The sequence below is a fragment of the Anser cygnoides genome, chromosome 5 (genome assembly GCF_040182565.1).
Source record: "Anser cygnoides isolate HZ-2024a breed goose chromosome 5, Taihu_goose_T2T_genome, whole genome shotgun sequence".
NCBI lineage: Eukaryota > Metazoa > Chordata > Aves > Anseriformes > Anatidae > Anser > Anser cygnoides.
In genome coordinates this window covers 23,666,788-23,682,968 of record NC_089877.1, presented here as the reverse complement: position 1 = coordinate 23,682,968, position 16,181 = coordinate 23,666,788, and the positions used below count along the sequence as shown (strand labels likewise).

At 35.2% G+C, this 16,181-nt stretch overlaps 2 long non-coding RNA genes across 2 annotated transcripts in view; one reads left to right on the top strand and one right to left on the bottom strand.

Annotated features, from left to right (window-relative positions):
* Positions 1 to 16,181, top strand: part of LOC106031725 (uncharacterized) — a 188,989-nt gene that overhangs the window by 160,228 nt on the left and 12,580 nt on the right. Inside the window, exon 3 of the long non-coding RNA XR_010831712.1 lies at positions 12,533 to 12,643. This is a non-coding gene — a long non-coding RNA (uncharacterized lncRNA). The remainder of the gene's footprint in view (positions 1 to 12,532; positions 12,644 to 16,181) is intronic.
* Positions 14,365 to 15,998, bottom strand: LOC106031724 (uncharacterized). The gene is made up of 2 exons (XR_001204423.3): positions 15,677 to 15,998; positions 14,365 to 14,539 (listed from the first exon to the last, which is right to left on the bottom strand). It is a non-coding gene; the product is annotated as an uncharacterized lncRNA (long non-coding RNA).

Below are 16,181 nucleotides of genomic sequence, written 5' to 3'. Positions count from 1 at the left end.
TTATGAAGGGAAAACCACTATAAACGCTGAATAAGCTCATACAGAAACAGGCAAATAGCTTTATAAATTAGCATAGCAGAAAAAAAATGACAGTAGAAAAATGCAAGGTTGGTCACTTGGGACATAGAAAGACAAAAGTCTCCTAACTGTTCAGAAATGAGGTCAATAATTTAGAAAGAAAAAACTCATGGCAGCCTTTTTCAAGATGAACTGAATTCCAGTTATCAGCTTGAATTGGTGTCTTAGGAGAATGAACTAACAAGATGAGGTCAAAGCAAAAATAATTCTTATTTCCTGGAGAAAATAAAAAGTAGCATTTCATTAAGATTAAAGTCCCTCTTGTGAAAGCCACAGAATATAATGAAATATTTTGGATTTTATATTTAATTCTTCTAAATTGCAAAAGCTTGGCAAGGTTTCAGTGGTGAATTAGGGTATTTTTTTTGAAGGAACAGAGTGCAACTAACTGACCACATGAAATATTGTCCTAAAGATATATTTTGTTTTTTTCCACTTGAAATTCAAGATTTGCTCCAGAGATATTTTCATTGGTAAAAATGGCATTCAGGGGTTCGAATCTGTATTGTCTTTTAAATGATATTTAAACAGCTCACAGGCCTTTTTTGAAGAACCCAGGCAGTGGTAATTATAATTCCACAGTAACTTCAATATATACTGTTTACTGTTAGTTAAGATATTTTAAAGATTGAAAAAAAATATATTTAAAAGCTTGAGAAATAAATATATATATATGTGTGTGTGTGTGTTCAAAGGTAGATCATTCCTACTCTTGTGAGGGGAATGTGAAGAAAAGTTAACCTAGTTATACTTTTATCCTGGTTCCAGTTAGGACAGAGTTAATTTTCCTCCTAGTAGCTGGTAGGGTGCTATGTTTTGGATTAGGATGAGAAGAGCGCTGATAACATGCTGATGCTTTAATTGTTGCAGAGCAGTGTTTACACCAGGCCAAGGACTTTTCGGCTTCTCGCTCTGTCCTGCCAGCGAGCAGGCTAGGGGTGCAGCAGGAGCTGGGAGGGGATAGACCCAGGACAGCTGACCCAAACTGGCCAAAGGGGTATTCCATACCATCTGACTTCATGCTAAACAATATATAGGGGTGGCTGGCCGGGGTGGGGGGCCGGCTGCTCGGGGATAGGCTGGGCATCGGTCAGCGGGTGGTGAGCAATTGCATTGTGCATCACTTGTTTTCTTACACATTATTAATACTATTATCATTATCACTATTATTATTATTGTTATTATTATATTCCTGTCTTAATAAACTGTCTTTATCTCAACTCACAGGCTTCACTTTCCCGTTTCTCTCCCCCATCCCAGAGAGGGAGGGGGGAGGGTGAGCGAATGGCTGTGTGGTGTTTAGCTGCCAGCCGGGTTAAACCACAACAACTTTTCTTATAAATTAACAGTGAAGAGATGAGAATATTAAAAAATGCACTTAATTTTCAAGCTTGTTTTTATTTCCATTTTTCCCCTGTTGTCTACATTGTGTCATATTCATGGTAATGGCACTTAAAACTAAAAATAAACATGGGCTATTTTCTACAACTTTTATTCCACAGTAACAAAGTATCATGCATGTCCTCTCTGATTAATTTGGGATTTTGAGTATGAACATAAAAGTTTTCAAGCCTTAGGGTACTGAATATTGGCAATATTTCCATTTAAAGATATTTTTTTCTTCCTGAATCTGCCTTAACTGACTAGATCATTGGCTGTGAAAGAACTGCATATTACACAAGTCTAAATGGTAAAGACAGAGAGAGTTTATGATCTGAAAATGTGGAAACCAGGGGAGAAGGTTCATTATTAAAACAGTATTGTACACATATTTGACAAAGGAATAACAAAATGAAATCTAAGCCACTCAAACTGTTTTGAAAAACTCAAAAGCCCTTTTATGAAATGTTTATTTCCAAATATTTTTGCATAATACCCTTACTTATCATCTCTTGTGAAGTTTCAGCTGTGACCTCATTTACTTTGTTAGAGATCAAAAATTATTGTACATGAATGCATTCAGGTGCAAAAGTGTTGCAAAATCTAATAAGGGCCAAAATGCATGTAGAAATGGATGTAATTCAGCTTGCCATAAGCAAACTTTCCTTTTATACCTTTAAGACCATCTTCTCTGTTTTACCCTTTTCTCCATAACTTAGATTAGTTGTTCTGTTCTGACCCTATAGTAAAAATAATGAACAATTGGAGTTTAGTTTGTGTTAGTGTGAGAAGTTTTCAATCTGACATGGGGTAAATTCTGCAAAGTGTCAAGGGCATTACTAAAGGCAGAGAATAGACTCATTTTATGTTCCAGTTCCATGAAAAAAAAAAAATCAAAGTTGTTCAGTAGTGAATAACTTTTCTACCCAAATATCCTATTAATTAAAGAACTGTACTCTTCTCTTTTCCTCAAGGACCCCAAACCTCATAAATTTTGGTTCTCTGGGAAAATTAAAGTGTGTTCAAAGTGATCTGAAATTCATTTTTCCCTAATCGGTTAGCTCATTAAGCAACTTGAACCACCTTATGTAACAGCTTTTATGTTAAATAAATTATAATAAGGAATCAATAGTAAAGCTAGCCTGATCAGGGAGATGATCAAAGCTTTATATACAGATTATTGGCTGAATGTCCTTGGAATGTGATCCCTATGAAAATAAAGGCAGATGTTTAACAGTCTATAGAGTGATTTTTATATTGCAAGTACGCAGATACATGCCCAGTCCTGCATGTCTACAGGTTTTCAAACAGATGCAAGTACAGGTCAAAACTTATAAATGCATGTGTTCTTCATACCTTAAGCTAATTAAATTCTATTCCTTGGCATGCTCATATTTTAATGAATACGTTAACAATACCAAAAACAAAACACTACTAAACTGGCTTTCTAAAAATAACTAGTTTTTTGATGTTAAAGAAACTGTCATGTTGTCTTTCCTTCACCATTTGCAATAATATATGTTTAGATAATATTCAGTAAAGTTTCTAATTTTCCAGTAATACAAAATGTAGGGTTTCTTTTCAGGAAATTTAATGATGTTAGGATTGTTATTTAACACTTAATGGATGTTATAAATGTGCAGATTCATCACTTCCTGTGTGCATGAAGGGGAAGAAAATAGGGAAAAAAATAATTAATTTAAAGTTCTTTTGAGAAAAAAATCATCCAGGACAAGAACAGCCTTTGATTAAAGATTTGCTCTAGAATGCAACTTTGTAAAACAAGAGTGTGGGGCTCAGCTTTTATTTTAGTAATTTGCAGGGAATATCTGCTTTGTGTACAAGTGGAAGGACTATTTATTCTAATAGCCAGGTCAGGTCAATGTACGACCTAACAGACAAGAAAGTTTGATATGGTTTGGTTTGGTTTGGTTTAGTTTTACTTTTGTTGTGTTTTGGTTTGTTTTTAATCCTTACTCAGGTATATTCATTAATAAAGTTTCTGTAACTGCAATTTGGCTTCTAAATTTGTGAATGACATGGGAGGCAGAATAGAATAAGCCATTCTTTTATTTTACAGACTTCTTTAAAGGTAATAAATCTATTGCAAGCTTTCTTGCTAAATGCATCAGATAGATTCTGAATGCCATGGAGTGTTTCCTCAGAAAGGACCTGATCCTATCAGGTTTCAAGAAACATTAAGCCTCACAAATCCCAGACTTAGTCACCCTTGCTTCCTTGGACCACTTGATATTACTCCTTTCTGTTCTCAAAATGAGAAAATAGCTCATGGGAATTGTTTCTTTGCTGTACCCAAGTAATCAAGCTTCAGAAACAAATGAAAACAACAGAACTAGTGGAAACAGAACGGCTCACTTTCCTGTAAGTTTGTATTTTATTGCTCTTTCACAGCAAACTCTTGTCTCATCACCTGCTATTTTCAATCATCTAGTGGGAAAGGGCACTTCCCATTCAGACCCTCCAGAGTGAACAGGGATTGGAGAATAACTGTTAGTTTGCTTTCTTACTGCTGGAAATGCTCGTTCACTGTTAGTGATAGTTACAGTGAAAGAGTTATTTTCATACTCAGTCCAATTGCTTTCTATTTTTGGCTGATTCAGACCCATTTTCTAAGATCAGAATGCTTAATCATTCTGTCATGTATTTAGTGGTTTACACATTGGCAGTTTAACTTTAGAATCAGAAGATTAAATAATGCACTCAACTGAGCGCTGTGGCTAGCCACCTTGATTTTGTCTTGCACCTTCTGCGTTTCTTTGAGTTGTTAGTACACTATTTAGTTACTGAGAAGTGCAAGTTATGTTTATAGATCTCAGCCGCTCAGGGCCTCTTTCTGAAGACCGTTCATATATATAAAATACCTTTGCTCCATGCATGATGCCAGGAAAAAAAACAAGATTTTCAAATACTATGATAAAGATGATCCTTTTTAATAGATGTGAAAACAATTTTTCCAAGTGACTAATCTAGGATGTCCAGATCAGTCTTATTTCGACTTTTAAATTATTATCTATACCATAATAATAGTCAGCCCTGAGGCTGATCTGCAATCTTAATTAAACTGTTGTGAAGTCAGTTCTCAGTAATGAATTAATTATTTGTGGTAGTGTTCCTAAACTTCAGAGAAAGATACCTACTCCACAGCTGGAGTGGACTCAACAGGTGTATGTGGATGGTTACTATGGCTGAGCTGACAACTAAAAATTTTTTTATCCCACATATATGTAGTCAGGTCTAGTTGCTGGTGCTCCTCCATGTCAGTCATGACAAACTTATTTTATCCTGTTTCTAAACTGAATTTACAGAGTGAGTCTATTTCTCTACTTAAGACAGCAGGTGTTAATGGTTCTTTTAAAAGCTCTAGACAATACACACAAGATTCACATTGGAACTAAACCTGTTTTTTGACCTTCTGCATACCTTTAAATAGTGTGCAGGTATGCTGTTATAGTTGGAGACTTTAAAAAATATTTCTTAGAGTTTTATTTCACTGAGTGTAACTGGATAATAGCAGGGAAGAAATTTCTAAATTCTGACTGTACTAAGGTCTGAATACCAGTTTTCAGATCAACATTCGTAGAAAGAGAGAAATGATCACCAAATACGAAACTGTTTTCTCCTCCAAATACCTCAGAAAAAAAAAAAAAAAAAAAATTTAGTTGCTGCTAATTAGAAATGTCGGTCATAGGAATATTTCCAAAATGCTGCCACCAGCATAACATGTTATGTATTACCACATCTCTTTCCATGTTTGTAGCTTCTTCTACCAGTTACCCTGACTCAAAAATAGTTGCACAACAAGGGTTTACATAGTTTCATAAGAGAAATAGAACACCAAAAAAGTTGTAATTCTTTCTGTCCTGATCTGAATTGGATTAACTTCCCCCTGGACAGATGGCAAAACTAAATCTTGTCAAGCTGTGAGATACAAGCTTCCTTTACAGTGCAGTCTCATGAAGAGTTTTATCTATACATCACCAACAAGAAGTATCTCTGTGTCGCTGTATTTAGCCTAAGGTAGACTAGGCTCATGAGAGACTCACTACATGAATACGTTGTCCTAGAACAGGGTGGGCCAGGATATCTCTTTCACCCAGACTGTTTTGTTTAGGATGGCCACACTGATCTACGCTGAAAACTACTTGTCCAGTCTTCATTTTACTGTTCCACGTTTCTTCACCTCCCATATTTTATGAAGCAAAATATCATTCTATTTCAAGCCTTTCACCATGTAATTATCTCTTTTTTTCTCATGTTGTAGAACTGGAACAGGAGATGCTTCTTCATCCACGTTGTTTTGATCCTTCATTATTTTACATATATTCAAAAAAAAAAAAAGACAAAAAAACATTCTTTTCATTTATTATTCTTCCATGCCTTTGAGCATTCTTGTTTTCTCTGAATTCTCTGTATTTCTCCCTTTATTTGTTACAAAGATTAGCAAATTGTTACAAAGATTAGCAAATTAATTTGACATTTAACAAATTATTTATCCTTATTTTCAACCTCTATATTCTCAACTGAAAACTTTCTTTCCTCCTTTTTATTATTACACTGAGAATATCATTTTTCTGAAACTGCATAACTGATTTATTAATCATTTATATTTTGATATTTGTCATTATAGTTCTCATAAAATTGCAGTCAAACAGAGGAAGAGCAGATCTCCTGTATGAATAGATCAAATACCTCCTATGAATAATATTACAGCCAAATTGTAACTTTCAGTGGGACAGACTACTCAAAGATGGACACATTTTTGAAAAAAAAAGATTCTGTGACTTAAGTCCTTTAAAAGTTTATCAATATTCAGATTTTTAAATTCTTAGATTATAGAAAGGCATGGATCTCAGTCATTTATTACAATATATTTAATAGTTGTAGAAATCCAGGGTGAAAGACTCTGAACTTAACATTCATAAGGTACAAATTTTCTATATTAGATGCTTATGTTAGACTTAATTCTTGTTGAAGACTGAGGGCAGCATATGTGTGTGTGTCTATGTCTGTGCATGTATGTGTGCAGGGGATGAAAGAGAGGAGGTAATTTTAAAAGTTACATAGGCATCTAAGCCATTTCCAGGGATTTTAGAAAAAGCCTGACAGGTTTCTAGTGTCTTTCAAATGCAATGTAATACCTAAGTCATTTAAACCTCTCCAGAAATCTTTCCCTTAAATGAATGACCTGTGATAGAAAAATGCAGCTCCTTCTACTAAAACTGAAAATATGGGTTTAGGATTGTAATTTTAAACAGTAATTTAAAAGATGAAATGTTAATAATCAATAATTCAACCTGAGTTAGCCACAAAATAACCTTTCCTACCTCCTTTTGCCTCCTGCTTTTTGTTCATCCAATATTTCTTTATAAAATTGTAAGTCTCTTCAAAAAACAAAATGGAGCAGTAGATGTTCAGAGGTATTATTAATGTGCCTGTCACAGCAGTTTCTTGTCCACTGGGAAATTGTTCATTTATGGTGAACCAGACCTCGACTACAGATGGAGCTTTGCGAGCTAAAAATATTTCCCTTCTCAATAATAAAGAAAGGACTTTGAAATAATATGTTAAAAATGTCATTGAGGGCACTGTAGATGACTAATGAGTGACTTGAAAAGAATGAGTGCAATGTTTTTAGCCTTATAAGATTATTTACTGACTGGATTTTTACCATATCTATTTTTGATTGACCTTTTCTGAAATATAAGAATTACTCTGTGTCTGTCACCATATTTATGAGGTTTTTGTTCTAGTGATTAATGGTTAAAGAAAACAGACATACCACTAAAGATTTGGTCTCCTTTCTCATTATTTTTTAAAAGGGATATAAGTAAGTACTACCAATACTACATCTATGCTAATGCCAGTCTGCAGACTCTTGCAGGTTTTAGTCTTGCTTGTTTTATCACAAAATTCATATCTGTTAATTTGTTTTTAAACAGAAAAGCCAATAACTTGAATGAAGAAAGTCTCATATGCTTAAAAAATCCATTTTATCATTAAGTTGGTTAAAATTCTAGGCTAATTTTACTCAGATCAGAGTCCAGTTTATTTAGCGAAACAATTCATAATAAGTCCTTCATAAGAAAGAAAGAAAGAAGTTAAAACAGTTAGAAATGACATGAACATTTGAGAGGAAAACCAAAACAAACAAGTATTTTTTTCCTCCCTTGATAGAAGCACGGATAGGAATTTTAACTTTTATTACAATTTCCTGGGAATAAAGCATATTTGATCACTTAGCAGCACTCAAAGTTTTTATATTTAAATGAAAGTAGAGAACACTGAGCAGGAGCTGATATGATTATGCCTGTACTGATGAGTCACAACTAACGACACAGTTTAATACTCATGAAGCAAAGCACATGATGTAAGTGAGAAAGATGCAAGTGGCAAGACTAAAAAGTCAGTGGAGGAGAATATGCATCTATATACCTGTGAGGTTTAGGTAAAAAAAAATAATGTTTTTCTAGAAGAAAATGTTTCAGATAACTTTTTGGACAAATCTGCTTACTGTGTAAGAAATTCCAGGAGGAACCTCTGCCAATGTGTAAACTGTGACAGAAACTTTCATATCTAACATTTAGAAGAAAATCATAGAAAAAAAAATCAGTTACATTTTACAAAGAGTGAGATGATAAAAAGACAGAATCATAGATTCACGGATTGTGTTGGAAGGGTTTAAGACGACCTTAAAGACCATCCAGTTCTGAATCCCCTGCCATAGGCAGGGACAACTCCCACTAGACCAGGTTGTTAAAGCCCCATCCAACCTGGACTTGAACACTTCCAGGAGTGGGACAGCCACTTTGCTGAGCAACCTGCTCCAGTGCTCAACCACCCACACAGTAAATAATTTCTTCCTTATGCTTAATCTAAAACTGCCCTCTTTCCGTGTAAAGCCACTGGTGGATGACTTCAGTTGCTCATTTAGAAACAAATTCCATACTGTTTTCAGTGAGTTTATCCAACTTTTAATGTAGAATTCACCTTATTGAATTCTTTTCTACCTTTCTTTTTCTGTTTAGTGTTTTTCACACTTTTGTGAGTACTGATTTTGTGATTCCAGAAACTGTGATTTTATAACTGACATTTTTCTCAATTAGACTGTATTAAGATGCCTCTTGTTGAATTGTTCTTTTAATGAAAGTACTCAAAACATTCCATGACAGTAAGATGTCAAAGTCCATCTCTAGCAGTGAATTTATGCCCGACTGGATAACTCTTATGCTGTTCCCCTAATGTTAAAATGTCTTCTGACTTCCTTTATTAACGTTAAATTCTATTAAATGCTCTCCTTTCCATCATAATTCATAGACATTTTAAGTTTGTATGACAGGGTTCAAAGACAAATAATCAAGTTATTTACTCTTTGCCCAGAGAGGTTGTAGAACCTCCCTCCACTCTGTCAGCCTGTTTCCATTATGAGTGTTTCATTTGTCTTCCTTTTAAGGGACATCTACAAAGCTACCTAACTATCATAACCACTGTTATACCTCAAAACACTCAAAATATAATTCCTAAAATAGACAACTCCTTCCCCTCTTTGCAGCAGTGCTGGGCTGCATAAGTCTGCTCAGCTACTCAGTCTAGGTGCCTGGATGCCACCGCAAGCCTTGTGTGAGACCAGGCTCTGTTGCTTGTGCAGCAAGAGGAATCTGAGTCCTGGTGTCCCAAATGCTAACCTGTCCTGTGAGGTGAATGATTCTCAAAGATAGACCTTCCTTTATTGCATAAAAGAATATCAGTGTGTGAGAGAGGAAGAAAAAGACTATATTTTACTCTCATGACACTTGTCAGGGGTATGCAACAGAGACAATTCAGGGAGATTCTAGTCACAGTGTACTTGGGATACATATGGAAAAGTGATACAATTTTCAGCAGTCACTGGGAAGAAGACTTACTTCAGGATGCCCCAAGACACCTGGGATTTGCATATGCACAGCAAAATGGAATTCAAGATTTGGCTCTAAATCTCTTCCATGTGGCAAGTAAATATTTTTCCTTGTGAGTAGGTGCAGTTGCAGTTAGCTCTTATTTTTCATGGATGGAGGGAGACAAAGTGAAAATGTCTCAGTGTAAGAAAATTCAAACCCTAAAAGTAGGTTTTGTGGCAGGCAAGAGGCACCTACCCCTGCTTAGAACAGAAGTTTAGGAGCATAAATTGTACTCTTTTTTTCCATTTCATACCCGGAACATCTGTGACTCTTTTCACAGCCTCTTAGTTCTTATTCTGAGATCTTCTCTTGTGTGAGAAGTTTGGTTTGCCAGATGTCCCCTTAAATCTGGATATTCAGTGCTGATTTTACCCCACTGTACTACTCTTTTTTTTTCTTTTTTTTTTTTTTTTTTCAGGAAATAGCCCAAGGAAATATAGATTAACACAGTCTGAGGTACTGTCAGAAAAAAACACAACTGTTCATCTATGCTCCTCTAGTACTCAGTAAATACAATGTAATTAAACATAGCTAGGTTAGAAAATAAAGACTAAGGACTGTTCTGCATTTGATTTTGCCCAAATGTCCAAGTCCCCCCCTTGGGAACTGTTATCATGGCTCAGCTGGTACACAGTAATTAAACTGTAAGAGTTTTATTGTATGCAAATCCTTAAAGTGCTTTCCAAATCTCTCAGAAAGATCCTTGAAGAATGGTTTGTGTCAATACCTCTATACTAATTTCCTGCCTTCTCAATAATTCCACAATTAGAACCCGTTTTCTTCCTCAGTTCAGTGCTGGTCTTATCACTCGCATTCTCCTTCACAGCTACAATATGTGATCCAGATCCTCCATCTATTGTGAAACATGTCAGAGTACATGCCTGTCTGATTAACAATATCAGACTTTTGTCTTATCTTCCTACAATTGAACATACTTGATTTTGAGGATGTAAGGGAATTCAGTTAGAGATGTCCTGTATAACCCTGTGAAGATTAATGTACACTTCTGAATCTCTGACTACTGGAGTTCCCAGTGGATGACAGGATGAGAAAAGTAGGATATTTTGACATGACATTATGTCCTAGTTTCACACTCCATGGTACAAAGCAGTCATTCAGCTCTGAGAGAAATTACTTGCAGGGATGATGAATACAGAATATCAGAAAGCTAAAAAATAATAATAATAATAATAAAAAAAAATAGAATGAAGCATTCCCAACCTCTTACTAAGAAGTGCTATAGCTTGTCAATTACATTATTTAGCCTCATGACTCTGTGTGATTCTGTGTGATGGAGACTAGCACCTTGCATATATTTGCTACCCTGCATGATTTGGAATGCCAAGTGTTTAAAGTAGTTCTCACCTCCACCTAGTATGTAGACATCCTCTAGGCAGTTGTATCTAGACCTCCTTCTTAATGTAGTTGTGCAATATGTCTGTGCTGCAATTCCTGACATGCTTCATGATCACACATGGAGCTGGATTTAAAAATAGTAAATACAATGCTTACTTGTGTTATTTCTCTCAGATATCAGACTGTCTCCTTCACAATGTTCTGCTCCTTGTTTTCCTGGGCTTAAAGACTTTCAGAGTGGCTCTACTTCACTGCTGTTCTTTATTGTCATAGTTTGTTTAACATCTTGGTTTGAGGTTCTCTCATTTCCATACCTAGAGCAGGTAGGAGAGGTTCCTTCTCAAAGTTGCTTTAATGATAAAAGGAATATATTTGTAACAAATGAGGGGCATCTTCAGAAGGCAACAGAAATTCCAAAAATAATGACCTGTTGTGCAAACTGTGTCAGATTTTGGATCCAATCCTCTCAGCTTTCACCGTTATATATTGGGGTGAGGATGTATTACATTATGTTTAAGTGGAATTTCAGTATTATAGAATAAACAACATTTTTGGTGATAATAAAACTTTTTTGAGAATATTAGAGAGGAGAGGATGAGATGAATGAAGAGGATTATATTTCCACAAAAGCCCTAAAAATACAATTTTTATGTGGTAGCACACTGGGGAGAAAAAAAAAAAAAAAAAAAAGCCTTGGTTACAGAACAGAGAGCTCTGGAGTCTTTATCACACTACCAATACTGAGCTGTCAGAAAGCTGCTCTATTTTTTTTCTTTCTTTCTTTATTTTTTCTTTCTGTAACACTTTTTAGCCTCCTGCAAAAAGGGATTAAAAGGAAGCAGCTCTGGCTAGCCTTAGAAAGGTTATTTAGTTTGCGTATTGTGGAAATGTCTTCCCCAGTTAGTTACTGCCGTTTTATAACACTGCAGCATATGGGATCAAAGACTAGAACTGCCACCTCCTGTTTACAGTGGGCTGGAGCAGTCACAGAAGTGTCACAGCTGCTTTCTGCCTCAGTATGACTGGGAATAGGACTGATAATGGTAGGTTGCTACCAACAGGTTATTTATTTATTTATTTGCTTGTTAGTTTGTTTGTTTCCTCTGCAATGTCAATGCATGTACTGCTAAAATTTCGTATTCAGAAGGGAAAGTACATCTTTGCATAATTTCAAATACTTTTGACTACACCTGAAATACCACTCACAAATATACATGCAATTCTATTGTTTCAGAGAGAATTTCAAAAGCTAAATCACAGTGAAACAGGAAATAAAAATTAAAAATAAACATTTATGTGTATTCTAGGTTTGCAATGTATGTTATGATGAGACAAGAACTGCAGTTAAACTTCACTGACACTATATTCCAGGGCTTGCATTTAGAAAGGGTACTTTTATAACTCTGCCATTATCAAATCTCTGTGAAAACAGTGAGCAGTCTTCATTTTGCAGTGACAATATGGTGTTTAGTAATATCATCTGGCTGATAATAATAATTTCTTTTAAAGTTGATAATTTCTTTTTAAGGTGAAGTTACAAAGGGTCCAAAGGGTGTAAATCTGGAGCGTTGTTAAGAAAATTGGCATTTGGCAGCCCACATTATAGTTTATGCTTCTTATTTCTCTTTCCAGCTCTGAGCAATTATTTTTATTATTATATCACCAAATGGAGAAACAGAACAGAGAGACAAGAGAATGTAATTTTCTAGTAAATCAAATGAAAACTTTAAGATTCACTCCACTGACTGTGCCTCTAAATTCAGGTACCACAGCAGGAAGATATGCATGGACCTTTAAAGATGTATTTCCAAAAGGAGAAAGAAACACAGAAAATAAACTTGGGCACTCATCATGTTCTGATAACATGAACTCAGGTGAGAGACCTGTACCTTTCTTCTGTGCCACCTCTGCATATACCCTAAACAATGCTATTCCCAGTCCTGCATGTGCACTATGCAAGAGCTAGGAATTACATCACTGTGTGCAATCAGTGCTTCTAGTTGGCTATCCAGGGGGTGATATCCATCACATGTTAAAAACAAAAGGATAAAGATGAAGCTGCCTACTGCTTTCTTTCTTGCAGTGGCCTTGGAGGTAGGCTAAGACCAGAGAGCAAGATGCACACGGCATGATAACACCAAGGAGTTTTTGACCTACATCACTGTAAAAGGTCCAGATCTTTTGGTGCATGCTTTCTGACTGTCATACTGAAAGGCTGACTTGCATGCTCAGGCATCAGTTTGAGGTCTCTGGGACTATATAAGAACTTATGCTTGGAGACTTTGAAGATTTCTACAGTCTGTACAAGTGCCTTTTATTTCTTTCATGGTCTTCTACATCCAACCAGTACTGCTTATATTTTCAGCTCTGGAAGTTTCTGATTTAGCTATGATGGTGATTGTGCATCTATTTCTGCCCCAGAGCTTGCATATTAGGTGCAAAATAATTAATGTGCTTAAATTTTGATAAGATTCTTTCCTTGGGTCTCACAACACTTTATGAAAAAATAAAGGAATGTGAACTATTAGGTACATTGCATAGTTTGGAACATTAAAAACAATGTATATTATTTTCTATACACTGATAAATACATTTTCTGTAGAAATTTTACCAAATTTTAAATGTATAGGTAGAAGTTTTTCCTTCTTAAAGGTGAGGACCTGATCCACAACAGCAGAGCAACTTGTGCAGTTTTTAGCAATTAAAAATTCCCAAATAATTCATGGTAAGGATAAAATTAACATATAAGCTTAAAAATTATGCTGGATCAAAAGTTATATTTGAACATCCTTTCTTTATATTTTTGTGTAAGAAAATGTACCTTACTTGCGTAAAACATTTCAGACTAAGAAGCACACGTTTTCTTAAATGTTTTTTCTTTGTCTACATTGAGAGATCGGCAAGTAACTCAAATATCTTCAATTTTCTCTCTGAACTTCTCTACAAAAAATTGAGAAAAAATTTTACATTTTAGATCTGTTAATACAATCAAGAAATTATGTCAGTAGAGAAATGCAATCAAGAAATGATGTCAGTAGAGAGTAATTCAAGAAAAAAAAATGGTATTTGACATCTCAGAACATGAATGGGACTCTGAAATGTGTCTCATACTGAAGTCCTAAAACTCTCAGCCCCATTCAGCTGAACTGTCATAACAAAAAGTGATTATAATAACTGCTACCCAGTTATACCTGTATCTTCTAATTAATTACTTTTTCTCACAGACACTGGCACTCACACATTCATGCATTAACATTCAGGCAGTATTTTTTAATCTTCTTCTTCAAACCTTGGTGTCCTTGTCTGTGTTTGCTCAAAATAGAGGCCAAGAGGAGCCATTTACTTCCTCTGTATTTACCAAAAGTTGTTATTAAGTCAAGTGTTCAAAGAACAATTGCTTCAAATCTTGCATCTGGCCTACTTCAAACAATATCCTTGTACCTTTCTAACTACTTCTTCTTGCCTTGTATATTGATTTTAAATATCTCCATCTAGTTCTCCTCTATGTGTAATTCTGTTTAATAGGGTGCTGTGTAGAAAGCAAAACACTGGTAATTACAGGAGCATTCTAGAGTAAATTTTGCTGCCTCAGGTCCCCGTTTGGAAAAATTATTTATTTTGGTAGCGACTCATCTTTCATTAAATCTTGAAAGCATTTTGCCATGGAACTGAAAAACCCTAGTTTCTGAGGAAAGCAAGAATGTGTTCTTGCTGTGTAGTACACTGATGATTACATTGCCATTTCTTTCCTCTTCTCTTCTAGCTGTAACCTGCAAAAAACATATTTAACAATGCTGTCACTGAGGGGAAAGATATCCATGGAAATGTTCATTCTGTTAAAAGCATTATTAAAAAAAAAAAAGTTTTAATTTTAATATTGTTCCTTAGGCAACACTCAGACATTCAGCATAGATTATCACCTACTAAGAAGGAAAATGTCTGCAAGTGCATGTAAATCTAGTTTGTGTCATTTCTTTATACTCATGGAAAATGACTGGTTAATCTGTCAGGCTGTCTGGTCAGGTGTCCTCTTGTTTATACACCTAACTACTCACCTTCACATCTGACAAAAATAAACAAAAGAGAAAAAACAATTTCTAGCTTGGTTGCTTTCCTTATTCATAAATATGAATAAAGAAGTTAAGCATTTCTTAACTGTTTCACCTGCGATTTGGATTTCATTTTTCCTATCATAGGACAGAATTGTGAGGATGGTGATTCTAAAATCCTTTCCCTTTGTTGATATTTATAAAGCACAGAGGGTGGGGGTTAAGCTCTGACCACTTTCAAAGGATTTTCTCATCAGCCAAGGGCAGGAGCTGAGCTCCAGAGGGACCTTGGGTTCATAGCTGTATTACCAATGAGTAATGCCTTAAAACCGCATCTAGTTCTGCCGCATTTCAGATGTTTATGTGGTGCCGGTTTTAGTACCTTGATTAAAACTTAGCAGTTAACATAAAGTAACTCTCTTGTCACTATATATTTTCAACACTTTTGCTATTTTTTTAGCACTCCTCTTTATGATCAGAATAATAAATGCACCTCTATAGGCTTTTCCCTGCCATTTTATGCTTCTGACTCCATCAATAAAACCTGCTGCAGCAAGACTAAAGCAATGTCTCAGGCAGTTAAATAAGCTGAATGACCATATTAAATACATATTTTTCAATATTTAAAACTAAAAGATACAAAAAGACAAAACATAAGCAGTTGGCCTTTTTTTTTCTTTTAATTCAGTAAAAGACATACAAGAAGAATTGTTCATTCCTCCACCTACAGCTAAATGTGGAATAAAGCAACTTGGGCAAATTTACTTTCAACAGAATATAATTATGAATATAATTACACCTAGATTTATTTAAGATTACCCCTATTCATTCCTGGCATTTTCTTAGAGATTTGCAGACCTGCTAGCTTTTCCTCTTCTCTATTTTTTTTTCTTTTTTTCCCATAGTGTAAAGTGATGATCAGGTTCAGTGTCTAATGAGGCAGCCACTCTGAACATGTCGAGACAAAGAAATGGTTTCCGTAGCAACGAGGCCCATGCCAAAGCTCTCAGAACAGTTATTTCCCTGCATTAGGGTTCCTTTCTGTTTAGGAAGCCAGTTAGTTTGAGTATGCAGGCAATGCCTGGCAAGATTCGCAGAGATTATAACTTTTTAATATTCATAATAAAATACATCTAACACTATGCCTTCTGATTAAACTAAAGAGTGGAGAGCTGACATGTTTTGTCATTTTTATGTCTTGATTTACAGAAGCTTAAAACGGCTACTACAAGATCATTGCATGTGTCTAAGGTTATTAAATATACTACCTGTTACCTGTATCTCTTTAAAACTGAACAGATCTCAACAAAATTTGTTGGAGTTTACTCAATTCTGAGCTATATTCCTGCTGCCCTTAGAATAA